The following is a 17,842-nucleotide window of genomic DNA, read 5'->3' as shown; positions in this document are numbered from 1 at the left end:
TAATTAAGGTCAAAACATTTACACTAATCTCACCGAGAAGATCTCAAAAGTGCCAAATCACTATACTGTTGACCTTTGAGCAAAGCAAGAGGTACGGGCTCTGATGGCCATGCACTCGAAAATCCACAAGTATCTTTTGAATCCTCAAAAACAAAATAAAAATAAAATCTCCTACTGAATTTCCTACTTCAAAAGCAATTACACTTAAACATAAAATATATATATATTAAAAACCAAAATATTAAAGCAGAAGCCCTTGTATATGCTCTCTAGATCTAACCTACCTTTCAGCCTCATTTGGCCATTAACTCTGTAAACTGAGCATGGAAGGTCAGGGTTAGGATAACGGATGCTGACCTTACCAACAATATAAACAGTCGAGTAATGCATTTTTTCTCTGTTATATGTATTACATACTGTATTCTTACACTATAAACTAAAGAAATGTTACTAAGATAATCGTAAGGAAGGGGTGCTGGGTGGCACTGTCGGTTCAGGGTCAGGCTCTTGACTTTGGCTCAGGTCCTGATCTATACCTCCTGGGTTCAACGCTGGCAGTGTGGAGCCTGATGAAGATTCTCTCTCTGCCCCCGCTTCCCCTCCTCACGTGCTCTGTCCTCTCATTCTCTGAAAATAAACAAAAACAAGAAGAAAAAGAATATCATAAGGAAGAGAAAATATATTTACAGGATGGTACTGTATTTATTGGAAAAAATCTGTGCGTCAGTGGACTCCCACAGTCCAAACCCATCTTGTTCAAGGGTCAACTGTATACCTATATGATGTCTCCACTAAGAGACTACTGGAACTTATCACAGCCTCAAATTAGAAATACAAAAACCCATTCTAACTTTCCCATTCTTTTCTGGACATTATGGCCATTTTATTGGCCTTCGAACATCTTCACATTGAAAACAAGTATTCTTGCGGGTCCTGGGTGACTTAGTCGATTGGCACCCAACTCTGAAATTGTGAAAAGGAAAGTAAAAGGAGGCAGGAGGACTTAAGATGGCAGAGGAGGGGGATCAGAATTTCCCTTGTCCCTCAAACACAGCAGTATTGAGGTCACAACACTTGGAATACCAGGAATACAGGCTGCAGAGGGACAGAATAATCTCCACAGGTGCAAACAGACAGCTTGGCGGGACAGAAGGGTGTGTATGCGAATTGGGAGACATAAAATGGGCAGCACAGGCTGGAGTAGGGGAAGTCCTTTGGTGGAGAAACCAAAGGAAGATAGAGAGAGAGGCTGTGGGATGTGTATTTGGATATGAGAAAACCTGTCCGGACCACAGACCAAGGAGAGTTCCAGAGAGCCAGTTTCTACTTTGCAAAACAGCCTTAGAAGCTAAAAAACAGAATTTTCAAGGTTGCCAGACTTTCTCTAGACCAGAGCTGCCACCTCCCATGCCTGGTGGGGAGGGAGCTCCCTCTAGACTTGGTAGCAATCCCAGGGCTACACTGGGGGAGAACACCTTGAGTATGGTGGAAAGAGGAGGTATTGCAGCCAGGTTGCTCGCACACCCCGGTTTACAACTTTAATTACCTTTCCCCATACAAGGCAACATTGGGCAGATTCCAAGGATTAGAACATGAGTATCTTGGGGGGTGGGCATTATTCTGACACAGATAACATTGCCCAGGAGTGTCTGGGAGCAAGTACTATTTGAATGTAGAAACCCCTCCCTCCATAGGTACCCAGGGAGAGTAAGAGACACTTGGCCGGCGGGGGGGGGGGGGCGGCCACTGGAGTCTCAGGGGGGCAGAACCCTTGAGTATCTGCACCATGTCCTGTGTTCCTTTCGCCCTTGTCCTCCTCAGTCTGCACAGGTGACAGCCGACCTGCCCTGGGTGGAAGATTGGTGGGGGACCTCTCAGCTCTGTTCCACCCCTTCACTCACCTGGCTTTGTGTTCTACCTGTTCCTTCCCATGCCAGGGTGTGTGTGGCCCAGGCAGGGCTGACTCAGCCACCCTCCGTATCCAAGAGCCCAGGACAGATGGCTACCATCACCTACACTGGAAACAGCAACAGTGTTGGCAACCAGGGAGCAGCTTGGTTGTAGAAACACCTGGGCCATGTTCCCAAACTCCTGACCCAAAGAATTATAACAGATTTTAAGGGATCTCAGAGAGATTCTTAGGCTCCAGGTTAGGCACCCCAGCATCTCTCTCTCTCTCTGCGGCTTGAGCCCGGAGATGAGGTTGAGTATTACTGCCCAGCACGAGGCAGTGGCTTGGGGCCTGCATTGTGCTCGGGGCTCACAGGGAAGGGAGATTAAAACCCACGGGCTGCCTGCACCTATTCACTGCCCAGAGCCTTCCTTGTCACTGTGCCTAGTGGGTAATTGGCTGCTGAGTTCCAGGGATGTGTCCGTGGGGTGGGGTGGTGGAGGGTGGTCACGCGTGGCCATCCTCTCTCTTATGGTCTCCTGGAACTGGGTGTGTTGCCGCACCTCCATTTCTAAAGTCCTGAGCGTGGCCTGCTGACTCAGCCGTCCTCACTGTCTGGGGCTCTTGGTCAGAAGATCACTCTGTCCTGCACTGGAAGCATGTTAGTTCCTAGGACCAGCTTGCCTAGGGAAAAAGCTCTCCCCTCAAAACTCTTGCTCACTCCCAGTCTCCTGCTTCTACATGTACACCCCCAAAGAGTAGACCCAGTTGATCCCTGGGTCCGATCTTAGGCTGAGGGTAACCGGCTTGTTCCAAGGAGGGCTCAAGTCTGCCAGAGTGGAACACCCATGAAATATGCTGAGAGCTGTCTCTCTGTCCCTGAGGACACATCCCTGCATTGTCCTCTCCCCCTAGTCAGGGATGACAGCATGGGACGAACTGCAGGGTGAGGTGAAGACTGTCCACCCCTCATGACTGCCATAGTGGGAAGCTGGTTGGTCTTGGCCAGTCCATCACTGTCCTTTGTCCTTCTGATGTCCTCAATCTGGAACGAGTGTTGTCTGAGCACGGCTTCCCTCTGGCCCCCCTCTACAGGGATCTCCACCATGGAGGCCATTTCGCTGAGGTCAGGGCTTCGCCACGGAAAAGAGGCTGCAGCCTGAAGAGGAAGCTCGTGGGCAGCAAGGAGACCCCTGACTGGGAAGAGGGGGCAGCGGACAGAGCATGGGGTGCAGTTCTGTCTCTCCAGGGTCCCCTTTGTATAGGTGCCTCTGGCCCTCAGGCAGCAGGGGGTGCAGTGGGCCTGCCCTGCTAGAACCCCTGGGGCACAGTCCTGGCTCAGAGCTCAGATGGAGCTCCCTCCAAGGGTAGGAGAAGGATCTGCATGTCCCATTGAATAGGGTAAGTGGGTTCCTCAGGAAGCAGAGCTCCAGGGGCGTGTCCATCAAAGCCTACGAGCTCACCTCCCCTCCTCCTCCCTCTCTGTCCGGGTGATCTGCTGTCCATGAATCAGGGGAGGCTCAGTCATTTCCTTCTTATCTGAGGGCACAACAGGACAATGACTTCAGCCTCACCATCCCCGTGTCTCTCTGCCTTTATTGCAGGGCCCTGGGCACAAACTGCACTGTCCCAGGAATCTCAGTGGTGGGGTATCCTGGCCAGAGAGGTCCCTATCTTGCACTGGGTAGGGCAGCATCTTTAGACTGTGCTGTGCAGGCTGGTATAAACCGCTCCCTGGTGCTGCCCCCAAAGCTGTGATGCCCAGAAGTTCTCGGTGCCCACCTCCTTCTGGGATTATGGTTAGGCTTGCCCACTTCGATTAGTTGTGAACCATCTTGCATTCGATGGAAAACTTTGAGTCTGTTTAGAGTGATATATGTTCATTGAAGGAATGACGTAGGAAGTGACCACTAAGGATTCAAGTGTGAGTTCTGTTCCTTAGGAAGTTGTCTTGGTGACTTATCCCATGTCTTCAGTGACTATGGGGCTAAACAGGCTTTTCTGCCTGGTTTTGGACAAGAAATTGACTAACCTCTCTTCAGACAGGCTGCGTGCAGAGGTGACTAAACTCACGTTACAAGTTTGGATTAAACGGACAATTGCCAGTTAAGTGCTTGGGACATGTGGGCGAGCATGGGGTGGGGGGGTGTGTGCTCTTTGGAAGAACCTGAGAGACTGTACAATGAACATGCCAGGAGGGCAGGGACACCACCGCACTACTGTGTATCCCATGTCCCCAGTAGAGACATCCAGCCCCTAGACATCTGTGCTTTAAGGAAAACAAAAGGCAGGCACACAACGTAGAACTGAGAAAAGAATGTCCATGATAGAGGCTGACTGGTACTGGCACGAAAACACTCAGATCAGTGGAACACAACAGAGAGCCCAGAAATGGACCCACAAACGTATGGCCAACTAATCTGTGACAAAGCAGGAAAGAATACCCAGTGGAATAAAGACAGTCTCTTCAGCAAGTGGTGCTGGGAAAACTGGACAGCGACATGCAGAAGAATGAACCTGGACCACTTTCTTACACCAGACACAAGACAGAGTTTGGGATTGGCTGTGGCAATGGTGGGGGGGTGACAGCTGTGGTGACAGTGGTCCTAGCCTGGACCTCAGAGCTGCATGGAGGCTCAGGCCTGCTGGGTGAGGTCGTGACCCAGTAATGCGGGGCCAGGCCTCCACACATTTAGTGGTAACAGGACAAGCACCTTGCGAGGACCTTAGGCAAATAATACTTCTGTCTTCACAAGCGCCCCTTGAGGATGGTACTGGAAGGACTGTCACTCCTATTTTAGACATGAGGAAAGGGACGCCTAGAGGGGTTTGTTGAGCCTGCCCTGGGTCATGCAGTGTGAAGGACAGAGCTGGGCATGGAGCAGACTGTGCAGATACAGATCCTGCACCCTCCCCGATGTGCACCCGTTGTCCTGTCTCTGGGGAATCTCTGTCCTGTTCACCAGGTGCAAGGGGGTGTGTGCAGCATGCCTGTGTGAGTAAGAACTTTGCAGTCTCTGCCTCCATCGATCCTAAGTATTCTCTGGAAGATACATACGAAATAAACACACAATAAGAAGTCACCTAGGAGGAGATCCCCGAAACAGATCACCTGAGCACAGCTCTAGTCAGGGAGCACTTGGGTGGCTCTCTTGGAGGGGCTGACTAAGCCCCCAGCTAAGGAACGTATTCAGGGTAACTGGGGTGCAGCATGGGTCATGGCTGGGGTGAGCAGTGGTGGAAGCAATGTCTCCTGAAGAGGAAAAAGCATATGGATGGAATCAGGAGGTGACAAGGAAAATTTGAGAAGGAAGTGATGGGAGGCCTATGAGACAGGAGCTTTACCTCAATCAACAAGACAACTAACCAACCCAGCAAACTGCAGGGTGTGCTGAGACACAGCTCAGGGCACAGAGTCAACTTGAAGCCACAATAACAGTGTCCTGAGGCTCAGACTTCCGTGATAGGAGATACAGTGAGAATCTGAGTCCTCCCCAACCTCTGTGCCATACACACATCTGTGTGATTCAGGTTTGGAGTGGTCTCTAGGAAAACAGGATACAAAAATCAGCTGCATCCTCTTGGCTGCTGTAGACGGCCTTTGAGCAGTTTGGAGCAATTCTGCGTGTATTTTAAAGATGCAACATGGAGGGGCACCTGGGTGGCTCAGTCAGTTGAGAATCCGACTTTGGCTCAGGTCATGAGCTCATGGTCTGTGAGTTCGAGCCTCGAGTCGGGCTCTTTGCTGACAGCTCAGAGCCTGAGGCCTGCTTCGGATTCTGTCTCTCTCTCTCTCTCTGTCTCTGCCCCCCCCCCACTCATGCTCTCTCTCGTGCACGCACATGTGCACTGTTAAAAATAAAAACATAAAAAAATTTTTTTTAAAGACGCAATGTGGATCTCCAATGACTGGAAGTTTTACATTGTATCTTGGAATCCCTGGATATGTTCACATTTCTTTTCCATAAATCACAAGTCTCATCAAGATAGCTTTTGATAAAACATTCCTGGCCAAAAATAATTATTTTATTTTATTCCAAAATATCCATCTCTGTGACTGTGAGGATGAGTGAAATTTATAAGTGAAAGAAATCATAAATATCCAAATTTGACCACTACAAAATAATATATATAAGCTTTGAACAATTGTTTACTTTTTCCAACTTAAAAATAACACAACGAAACCACATCTCATAACCTAAATTCAACTGGAGGATACCGTCAATATTAGCCACAGGTGCTGGGTTACATTATTCAGTATACTGTTTTAAGAAAATTCCTTTTATTCATTTATTTATTTTTAACACTTATTTAATTTTTGAGAGAGAGGGTGAGCATGAGTTGGGAAGGGGCAAGAAAGAGAGGGAGACAGACCATCTGAAGCGGGCTCTGCACCGAGAACAAAGGGCCTGACACAGGGCTCAAACTCATGAACCGTGAGATCATGACCTGAACTGAAGTGGGATGCTTAACCAACTGAGCCACCCAGGTGCCCTTAAGAAAGTTCCTTTTAAGCCGGGGCGGAGGGGCAGCCCGCCGGCAAAGCAGAGCCCCCGAGTCTGGCTTGCAAAAACGGAGGGGCCGGACGGAGTGTGTTCTGACAGCAAGCAGGATTTAACATCTGGAAGGTTATAAGTTAACAGATCTGCTCGGAGAACGGGGGTGGGGAGTGCTGGAGGACAACGGGAGGGAGAGTTGTTGAGCCCCGGACAACAGAGCGCAGCTTGGCGGGGAACAAAGGCGCTCGCCAGTGCCATCTCCCTCACCCATCCCCCAGCCAAAATGCCAAAGGGAACCAGTTCCTGTCAGGGAGCTTGCTTGCACCGCGCAAACACCCAATGCTGTGCTTCTGCGGATCCATCCCTCCGAAGGTCTGACTCCTTCCCGGTGCCGCAGGGCCCCTCACGAAGCGGATCTCCAAAGGAAAAGCGAGCTGAGCCTGCCCCTCCCGCCCCTGTGCACCTTGCCGATCCACCCCAGCTAATACGCCAGATCCCCAGCACCACAAGCCTGGCAGTGTGCAAGTAGCCCAGATGGGCCACGCCACCCCACGGTGAATCCCGCCCCTAGGAGAGGGGAAGAGAAGGCACACACCAGTCTGACTGTGGCCCCAGCGGTGGGCTGGGGGCAGACATCAGGTCTGACTGCGGCCCGCCCACCAACGCAAGTTATGCAAGACAGCACAGGGGAAGTGCCCTGCAGTTCCGCACCACTCCAGGGACTATCCAAAATGACGAAACGGAAGAATTCCCCTCAGAAAAACATCCAGGAAATAACAACAGCTAACAAACGGATCAAAAATGACTTAAACAATATAACAGAAAGTGAATTTAGAATAATACTCATAAAATTAATCGCTGGGCTTGAAAACAGTATGAAGGACAGCAGAGAATCTCTTGCTACAGAGATCAAGGGACTAAGGAACAGCCAGGAGGAGCTAAAAAATGCTATTAATGAGCTGCAAAATAAAGTGGAGACAACCACAGCTCGGATTGAAGAGGCAGAGGAGAGAATAGGTGAACTAGAAGATAAAACTATGGAAAAAGAAGAAGCTGAGAAAAAGAGAGATGAAAAAATTCAGGAGTATGAGGGGAAAATTAGAGAACTAAGTGATGCACGAAAGGGAAACAAGTACTAGAAGAAATCATAGCTGAGAACTTCCCTGATCTGGGGAAGGAAAAAGGCATTGAAATCCAAGAGGCACAGAGAACTCCCTTCAGACATAACGAATCGATCTTCTGCACTACATATCATAGTGAAACTGGCAAAATACAAGGATAAAGAGAAAATTCTGAAAGCAGCTAGGGATAAACGTACTCTAACATATAAAGGGAGACCGATAAGACTAGTGACGGATCTCTCTACTGAAACTTGGCAGGCCAGAAAGGAATGGCAGGAAATCTTCAATGTGATGAACAGAAAAAAAAATATGCAGCCGAGAATCCTCTATCCAGCAAATCTGTCATTTAGAATAGAAGGAGAAATAAAGGTCTTCCCAAACAAACAAAAACTGAAGGAATTCATCACCACTAAACCAGCCCTACAAGAGGTCCTAAGGGGGATCCTGTGAGACAAAGTACCAGAGACATCGCTACAAGCATGAAACCTACAGACATCACAATGACTCTAAACCCGTATCTTTCTATAATAACACTGAATGTAAATGGACTAAATGCGCCAACCAAAAGACATAGGGTATCAGCATGGCGAAAAAAAACAAGACACATCTATTTGGTGTCTACAAGAGACTCATTTTAGACCTGAGGACACTTTCAGATTGAAAGTGAGGGGATGGAGAACTATTTATCATGCCACTGGAAGTCAAAAGAAAGCTGGAGTAGCCATACTTATATGAGACAAACTAGACTTTAAATTAAAGGCTGTAACAAGAGATAAAGAAGGGCATTATACAATAATTACAGGGTCTATCCAGCAAGAAGAACTAACAATTATAAATGTCTATGCGCCGAATATGGGAGCCCCCAAATATATAAAACAATTACTCACAAACATAAGCAACCTTATTGACAAGAATGTGGTAATTGCAGGGGACTTTAATACCCCACTTACAACAATGGATAGATCATCTAGACACATGGTCAATAAAGAAACAAGGGCCCGGAATGATACATTGGATCCGATGGACTTGACAGATATATTTAGAACTCTGCATCCCAAAGCAACAGAATATACTTTCTTCTTGAGTGCACATGGAACATTCTCCAATATAGATCACACACTGGGTCACAAAACAGACCTTCATAAGTATACAAGAATTGAGATCATACCATGCAAACTTTCAGACCACAATGCTATGAAGCTTGAAATCAACCACAGGAAAAAGTCTGGAAAACCTCCAAAAGCATGGAGGTTAAAGAACACCCTACTAAAGAATGAATGGGTCAACCAGGCAATTAGAGAAGAAATTTAAAAATATATAGAAACAAACAAAAATGAAAATACAACAATCCAAATGCTTTGGGATGCAGGGAAGGCAGTCCTGAGAGGAAAGTACATTGCAATCCAGGCCTATCTCAAGAAACAAGAAAAATCCCCAATACAAAATCTAACAGCACACCTAAAGGAAATAGAAGCAGAGCATCAAGGACACCCCAAACCCAGCAGAAGAAGAGAAATAATAAAGATCAGAGCAGAAATAAACAATATAGAATCTAAAAAAACTGTAGAGCAAATCAATGAAACCAAGAGTTCGTTTTTTGAAAAAATAAACAAAATTGATAAACCTCTAGCCAGGCTTCTCAAAAAGAAAAGGGAGATGACCCAAATAGATAAAATCATGAATGAAAATGGAATTATTACAACCAATCCCTCAGAAATACAAGCAATTATCAGGGAATACTATGAACAATTATATGCCAACAAATTGGACAACCTGGAAGAAATGGACAAATTCCTAAACACCCACATACTTCCAAAACTCAAACAGGAGGAAATAGAAAGCTTGAACAGACCCATAACCAGCGAAGAAATTGGATCAGTTACCAAAAATCTCCCAACAAATAAGAGTCCAGGACCAGATGGCTTCCCTGGGGAATTCTACCAGACATTTAAAGCAGAGATAATACCTATCCTTCTCAGGCTATTCCAAAAAATAGAAAGGGAAGGAAAACTTCCAGACTCATTCTATGGAGCCAGCATTACTTGGATTCCGAAAGCAGACAGAGACCGGTAAAAAAAGAGAACTACAGGCCAATATCCCTGATGAATATGGATGCAAAAATTCTCAATAAGATACTACCAAATCGAATTCAACAGCATATAAAAAGAATTATTCACCACGATCAAGTGGGATTCATTCCTGGGATGCAGGGCTGGTTCAACATTCGCAAATCAATCAACGTGATACATCACATTAATAAAAGAAAAGATACGAACCATATGGTCCTGTCAATCGATGCAGAAAAAGCATTTGACAAAATTCAGCAACACTTCTTAATAAAAACCCTGGAGAAAGTCGGGATAGAAGGAACATACTTAAACATCATAAAAGCCATTTATGAAAAGCCCACAGCTAACATCATCTTCAATGGGGAAAAACTGAGAGCTTTCCCCCTGAGATCAGGAACACGACAGGGATGTCCACTCTCACCGCTGTTGTTTCACATAGTGTTGGAAGTGCTAGCATCAGCAATCAGAAAACAAAAGGAAATCAAAGGCATCAAAATTGGCAAAGATGAAGTCAAGCTTTCATTTTTTGCATATGACATGATATTCTACATGGAAAACCCAACAGACTCCACCAAAAGTCTGCTAGAACTGATACATGAATTCAGCAAAGTTGCAGGATACAAAAGCAATGTACAGAAATCAGTTGCATTCTTATACACTAATAATGAAGGAGCAGAAACACAAATAAAGAAACTGATCCCATTCACAATTGCACCAAGAAGCATAAAATACCTAGGAATAAGTCTAACCAAAGATGTATAAGATCTGTATGCTGAAAACTATACAAAGCTTATGAAGGAAATTGAAGACGATATAAAGAAATGGAAAAACGTTCCGTGCTCATGGGTTGGAAGAATAAATATTGTTAAAATGTCAATACTTCCCAAAACTATCTACACATTCAATGCAATCCCAATCAAAATTGCACCAGCATTCTTCTCGAAGCTAGAACAAGCAATCCTAAAATTCATCTGGAACCACAAAAGGCCCCGAATAGCCAAAGTAATTTTGAAGAAGAAGACCAAAGCAGGAGGCATCACAATCCCAGACTTTAGCCTCTACTACAAAGCTGTAATCATCAAGACAGCATGGTATTGGCACGAAAGCAGACACATAGACCAATGGAATAGAATAGAGACTCCAGAATTGGACCCACAAAAGTATGGCCAACTAATCTTTGACAAAGCAGGAAAGAACATCCAGTGGAAAAAAGACAGTCTCTTTAACAAATGGTGCTGGGAGAACTGGACAGCAACATGCAGAAGAATGAAACTAGACCACTTTCTTACACCATTCACAAAAATAAACTCAAAATGGATAAAGGACCTGAATGTGAGACAGGAAACCATCAAAACCCTAGAGGAGAAAGCAGGAAAAAACCGCTCTGAACTCTCAGCTGCAGCAATTTCTTCCTTGACACATCTCCAAAGACAAGGGAATTAAAAGCACAAATGAACTATTGGGGCCTCCTCAAGATGAAAAGCTTCTACACTGCATGGAAACAATCAACAAAACTAAAAGGCAACCAACAGAATGGGAAATGATTTTTCCAAATGATATATCAGACAAAGGGCTAGTATCCAAAATCTATAAAGAGCTCACCAAACTCCACACCCAAAAATCAAATAACCCAGTGAAGAAATGGGCAGAAAACATGAATAGACACTTCTCTAAAGAAGACATCCAGATGGCCAACAGGCACATGAAAAGATGCTCAACATCGCTCCTCATCAGGGAAATACAAACCAAAACCACACTCAGGTATCACTTCACTTCTGAGATGCCAAAATGAACAAATCAGGAGACTATAGATGCTGGAGAGGATGTGGAGAAACGGGAACCCTCTTGCACTGTTGGTGGGAATGCAAATTGGTGCAGCCACTCTGGAAAGCAGTGTGGAGGTCCCTCAAAAAATTAAAAATAGACCTACCCTATGACCCAGCAATAGCACTGCTAGGAATTTACCCAGGGGATACAGGAGTACTGATGCATAGGGGCATTTGTACCCCAATGTTTATAGCAGCACTCTCAACAATAGCCAAATTATGGAAAGAGCCTAAATGTCCATCAACTGATGAATGGATAAAGAAATTGTGGTTTATATACACAATGGAGTACTACAGGGCAATGAGAAAGAACGAAATATGGCCCTTTGTAGCAACGTGGATGGAACTGGAGAGTGTGATGCTAAGTGAAATAAGCCATACAGAGAAAGACAGATACCATATGTTTTCACTCTTATGTGGATCCTGAGAAACTTAACAGAAACCCATGGGGGAGGGGAAAGAAAAACAAAAAGAGGTTAGAGTGGGAGAGAGCCAAAGCATAAGAGACTCTTAAAAACTGAGAACAAACTGAGGGGTGGTGGGGGGTGGGAGGGAGGGTAGGGTGGGTGATGGGTATTGGGGAGGGCACCTTTTAGTATGAGCACTGGGTGTTGTATGGAATCCAATTTGACAATAAATTTCATATTTTAAAAAAAGTTCCTTTTAAAGTGAGACTAGCCTCTGTTTTTAAGTGCAATTAATGCACGTATTTGACCTAACAGTATGCACACAGCTTCAAGGTGAGTTTTCATCTGAGATGCAGTTTATATTGAACTGTGTATATTACAAAAACCCGAGGACAATCTGTCACGCATGTGGCCTGAGGATACTCAAAAGAATATGATTTGGTGAATGAGTTCAGCGGAGAGATGGGAGACGACAGATCCACAAAATTCTGCCCTCCAAAAAAGCAATGAGGAATCTGTCCCAAATTGCCACCATCAACATTTGCAGAACTCTGGAAATGAACGAGGATTTGCAGCAATGGAGGGGATGCTCGTTCCAGGAAAACAGCAGCTAAATCTCAGTCAGAACCATGAGTTTCGTGCTGTTCTCACCTGCCTTGCCCCATGCCCTGCTCTGTGGTTCCACACGATCCAGAAAATGAAGAGCCCACATTCACAGTGAGAGTCAGCACTGTGCAGCCAGCCACCAGACAGAGCAAAGAGGGGCTTAAGCCTCCTCAAAACCTCTTTCCTAGGAAATAATCACTACTGGACCTATCTGGTAGGTCTCTATCAGACCCTACTTATTCAACTGTCTGCATTTAATTGGACTCGGAGCTTGCCCAGGACAAAAAGCCCTTTTTTCCCCTGGAATCATTGTCAAAACACAACAAAACAAAAATACAGGCAATTGCTTAACTTGCACTTGCTTAATGTAATGGATAATACTTGGAGCAAATAACAGGCCAACAAAAAGCCTTAAAAAAGGAGCTTAGAAATGAAATTTCTGTAGGAGTTTTGAAAAGCTCTTAGTCCTAGGAATCTAGACCACGTGCAAATGTAGGGCTGTGCACATGCTCAGGAAAGATTCCACAAGCCCCCATGTTGTCACCGCTGGCTGACCTTGATGTTGTTCTTCAGCAAGTGAAGGTTATGGCAGAGTTCTCTGCTGCCAGCTGAGTGTTGAAAACACGGTTCCACATGCCCACACAGCCCCTCAGCAAGGACTGAGTGACTTCTCAGTTCTGGGCTGCTAATGCAATCTCGATCCAGTCAATGGCTGCACCACCAAGTAGCCAAGCAGGTACTACCACGATCCTACATGACAAAGAATACAGACTTCTTCAGAGAATGAGTTCAGAAAGGTCACTCACAAGAAAACAGCAATGACAAAATTAAAAAAAAAAAAGCTAACACAATCAACCATAGGGAGGGGTGAGATCCGATTCCCAGAGTTGCCATATTATTTAAAATGTTTAATTTATACACCCCTGCACCCCAAATAATAGTAATTATAAGAGACCTACAAGGAAATTACTAAGTCTGGCTCTATACAGGAAAGAGTTACACAACAGGTTTGAGACTGCTTTCCTTAGAAAGGTCTGCTTGCTCGATTGGCCACTGGCTGACGTCTGGGAACTTGGAACCAGGAGGGTCCCCACCATTCTCTGGTAAGAGTGGCTTGGTCTGCCTCAACTGTATGAACACTGTGGCTTACGCTAAGAATCTCTTACTTTCTGGAATTGTGGCCTTCAGTTATGTGCTAAATGACTGGTCTCCACTAAAAACCTTTGGGCACACAGTCACTAATGAACTTCCCTGGAAGACAATGTTTCACACGTATTGTCTCGAGTCGTTGCTGGAGGAATGAGGTGTATCCATGAGACTCCATTGCAACAGGATATTTTAAATTATTTAATGTTTATTTATTTTTGAGACCGAGAGAGAGAGAGAGAGAGAGAGAGAGAGCGCACAAGTTGGGGAGGGGCAGAGAGAGAGTGAGACACAGAATCCAAAGCAGACTCCAGGATCTGAACTGTCCACACAGAGTTGATGCGGGGCTCAAACTCACCGACCGTGAGATCATGACCTGAGCTGAAGTTGGGCACAAAACCAACTGAGTCACCCAGGCGCCCCCATTGCAACAGGATTCTTAAAACCCTGTGCCTGGTGTTCTTTGGGCCTCCTCTCATGTGTCTTTTCCATTTGCTTCTTTTGCTGGGCGTGCTTCTACTGTAATAAACCATAGCAATCAGCATGACTGTATGCTGAGTTCAGTGAGTCTTCCCAGAGAGTCTTACCAGGCTGATACACAAGAAAATAAAAAAGCAACCAACCGAGCTGTCCCTGAGAGAAGTCCAGACATTGGACAAATACTTTGTATCAGTTATATTTTATTTTATTTTATTTTATTTTATTTTATTTTATTTTATTTAATTTTATTTTATTTTATTTATTTATTTTGGTGCTAAGAGAGTAGATCTTTTTTAAATATGAAATTTATTGTCAAATTGGTTTCCATACAATACCCAGTGCTCATCCCAAAATGTATCCTCCTCAATACCCATCACCCACCCTCCCCTCCCTCCCACCCCCTATCAACCCTCAGTTTGTTCTCAGTTTTTAAGAGTCTCATGCTTTGGCTCTCTCCCTCTCTAATCTCCTTTTTTTTCTTTTTTTTATTCCCCCCCCCATGGAAGTTCTGTTAAGTTTCTCAGGATCCACATAAGAGTGAAAACATATGGTATCTGTCTTTCTCTGTATCAGCTATTTTAAAGACATTCAAGGACTTCACAGAGCTCATAGTTAAAGAGCTAAATTATAGTACAAGAATTGTGCCTCTCCAAGTGGAGAGTAACAATAAAAAGATATAAATTATAAAAGAGAACCAAATAGAACTTCTGGAGTTGAAAAGAATAAAATGTCACCAGAGAGGCTTGAATTGATTTTCTGGGGCTTCTGTGGCAAATTACTATACACACTACGTGGCCTTAAACAACACAAATTTCCTGTGATATGCTGCTGTGTGAAAAGCTAGAAGTCTGAACTCAAGCTGTAGGCTGGGAAAGAGGTGGGGAATTATCCCTCTTCACCACTATCTTGCTTTCGGGATTTTTCTGGAAACCCATGGCTTTCCTTGGCTTATATCTGCAGTTCTTCTATCTCTGCCTCAGCCAGCACCTGACATGGCCTTTGCCCCTCTGTCTGTGTGTCCAAACCTCCCTGCTCTGGTAAGGACAACAGCCTCTGCATTAGGGCCAGCCCCAATCCGGGGTTGATGATATCTGGAAAGACCTTACTTCAACTTTCACAAGTACTGGGGGTTAGAGCTCTGATACATAATTTGGGATGGGATACAGTTAAATGTGCACCAGAGCTGAACAGCAGATTTGAGCAAGAGGAAGACAGAACCAGCAAATTTGAAGGTAGGAAAATTGAGATCCAGTCTGATTGACAGCAAGTTAAGAAAAATAAAAATGGGGGGTGGATGAACAGAGCCCCAAAGACCTGTGTAATACTATCAAGCATACTAACACACTAACTGAGAGAGGGAGTCCCAGAAAGACATAAAAGAGAGAAAGGACAGGGAGAATATGCAAAGTAATAAGAGCAAAAATCGCACTGAATTTGATGAAAACATTAATCAAAATATTCAAGAAGTTCAATGAACACCAAGTGGGATAAACTCACATCCCACTAAAATGGTTCAAGGCCACAGACAAAGGATTGTGAAAACAATACAAGAAAAGTGATTAATTATGTATAGAGTGTCCTCAGTAAGTTTAATGGCAAATTTTCATCAGAAACCATGGAGGCCAGAAGGCAGTGGGATGATCTACTGAAAGTGTTAAAAGACAAAACCTGTGCACGAGAATTCTGTATCTAGCCAGGATGTCCTTCAGCAATGGAAGAAGACATGAAGACATTCCCAGGTAAACAAAATATGAGAGAATCCATTGCTATCACCAGCCCTACAAGAAACCCTAAGTCCTGGGGCACCTGGGTGGATCATTCCATTTCATATCTGACTCTTGATTTTGGCTTAGGTCATGATACCATGGTTTATGAGTTCAAGCCCTGAATCGGGCTCCACATTGATAGTGTGGAGCCTGCTTAGGACTCTTTCTCTCTCTTTGCCCCTCCCCTGCTAATGCATTATCTCTTTCTCAAAATAAATAATAAACTTACAAAAAAAAAAAAGAAGTCCTGAGTCCTTCCATCTAAAATGCAAAGACATTTGGGGCGCCTGGGTGGCGCAGTCGGTTAAGCGTCCGACTTCAGCCAGGTCACGATCTCACGGTCCGTGAGTTCGAGCCCCGCGTCAGGCTCTGGGCTGATGGCTCGGAGCCTGGAGCCTGTTTCCGATTCTGTGTCTCCCTCTCTCTCTGTCCCTCCCCCGTTCATGCTCTGTCTCTCTCTGTCCCAAAAATAAATAAACGTTGAAAAAAAAATTTAAAAAAAAAAATAAAATAAAATAAAATAAAATGCAAAGACATTTATTTCTACATGAATAGTTACATAGGTAAATATAAAAAAGTACAAATGTATAAGTGCATAAGCACAAGTGTATTAGCACATAAACTATATGTAGCCTAAGTATATAAACAATAGATTTTCTTCTAATTTAAAACTATGAAGTTAAAATTATACATATATATAAATTGCATATATTATAAATAAATAAAACGTAAATATATATGTTAATGAGCACAGGCTGTATAAAGAGGTAATTTGAGTGAAAATAATGGCAAAAAGAGAGGACATCAATTAGATATACTAAGAGTCAAGTCTCTAGGGGCACCTGGGTGTTCAGACAGTTGAGCGTCTGGCTCTTGATTTCAGCTCAAGTCATGATCTCAGCATCAGGGGATCAAGCCCAGAGTCCACAATCAGTGCAGAACCTGCTTGAGACTGACTGACACCCTCTCTCTCTCTCTCTCTCTCTCTCTCCCTCCACTCCCCCATTCATGCTCTCTCTCCCTCTAAGATAAGTAAATGAAAAAAAAATTTTAAAAGGGTCAAATCTCCGTATGCCATTGAAATTAAACTGGTATGAATCCAATTAGAATGTTGGAAATTAAGACATTAGTTGTAATCTCCAGTGAAACTACTAAGTATTCCCTGAATACATAGTAAAAGAAACAACATGGGAATTTACTTGGTACACTAGAAAATAACACAAAAGAAAGCAGAAATGGAGGAATATTAGAACAATAAGATATAACATATACAGAAATAATGAAAAAACAATTGATTTTGATGCTACCTGATGAGTAATTAAGGGTACATGGATTTTACATCCAATTAAGAGGCCGATATTGACAGAATGGGTAGAAAACAACAATCTCTCTCTATGCCATCTACAGGAGAGTCATGCTTTAAACCTAAGACACAAAGGCACTGAAAGTAAAAAGGATGGAAAAATATATACCAAGCAAATAGTAATCAAGAGAGCTAGACTGGCTTTGTGAAGACAAATAAACTTTATGACAGTTTTTTTCTAGAGACAAAGGAGGACATGGTATAGTGACAAAGTGTGCATCCTCCAAAGAGATCATTGTAAACACTTTGCACTCAACAGGAGAGCGCCAAAGTACATGGTGAAAGGGCGGGCCTACCCCGGCCGACTCCATCTTGTTCTGTGTCCTTCACCTTGACCATACCTCCTCCCCTTGAGCAACCCCCTCCCCCACCTGCCCAACAGAACTCGGACCCTTCCCCAGCCAATCGGCTGAGGCCATAGCTATTACCTCACCAACTGCCCCTAGGCCCCAGTAAAACCTTTGGGCTTTGGAAACTCGCTCTCTCTCCCTGGTATCTCACCGCTGTGTCGGTGCAGGTAGGGGACTGAGCTCGAGCTAGCTCGAATAAAGGCTCTTTTGCTTTTACATCGGACTCGGCTCCCTGGCGGTATTTGGGGATCATGAATTCTGGGCATAACAATGGAACTGACAAAAGGAGAAACTGATCTCTCAACAATAAAACTAGGA

General features: G+C 44.4%; 1 long non-coding RNA gene across 2 annotated transcripts; it reads right to left on the bottom strand.

Moving 5' to 3' along the window:
- Nucleotides 1-538: 538 nt before the first annotated feature.
- On the bottom strand, nt 539-17,506 carry LOC122235905. Of its 2 annotated transcripts, none has more exons than XR_006214024.1 (3): nt 17,471-17,506; nt 12,975-13,169; nt 539-627 (listed from the first exon to the last, which is right to left on the bottom strand). It is a non-coding gene; the product is annotated as an uncharacterized LOC122235905 (long non-coding RNA). The 2 variants fall into 2 exon arrangements; XR_006214023.1 differs by having other exon boundaries at nt 17,119-17,490.
- Nucleotides 17,507-17,842: the final 336 nt, after the last annotated feature.

This window comes from Panthera tigris, chromosome F3 (assembly GCF_018350195.1).
Source record: "Panthera tigris isolate Pti1 chromosome F3, P.tigris_Pti1_mat1.1, whole genome shotgun sequence".
In the NCBI taxonomy this organism is placed as follows: Eukaryota; Metazoa; Chordata; class Mammalia; order Carnivora; family Felidae; genus Panthera; species Panthera tigris.
This window is presented reverse-complemented; position numbering and strand designations above follow the sequence as displayed.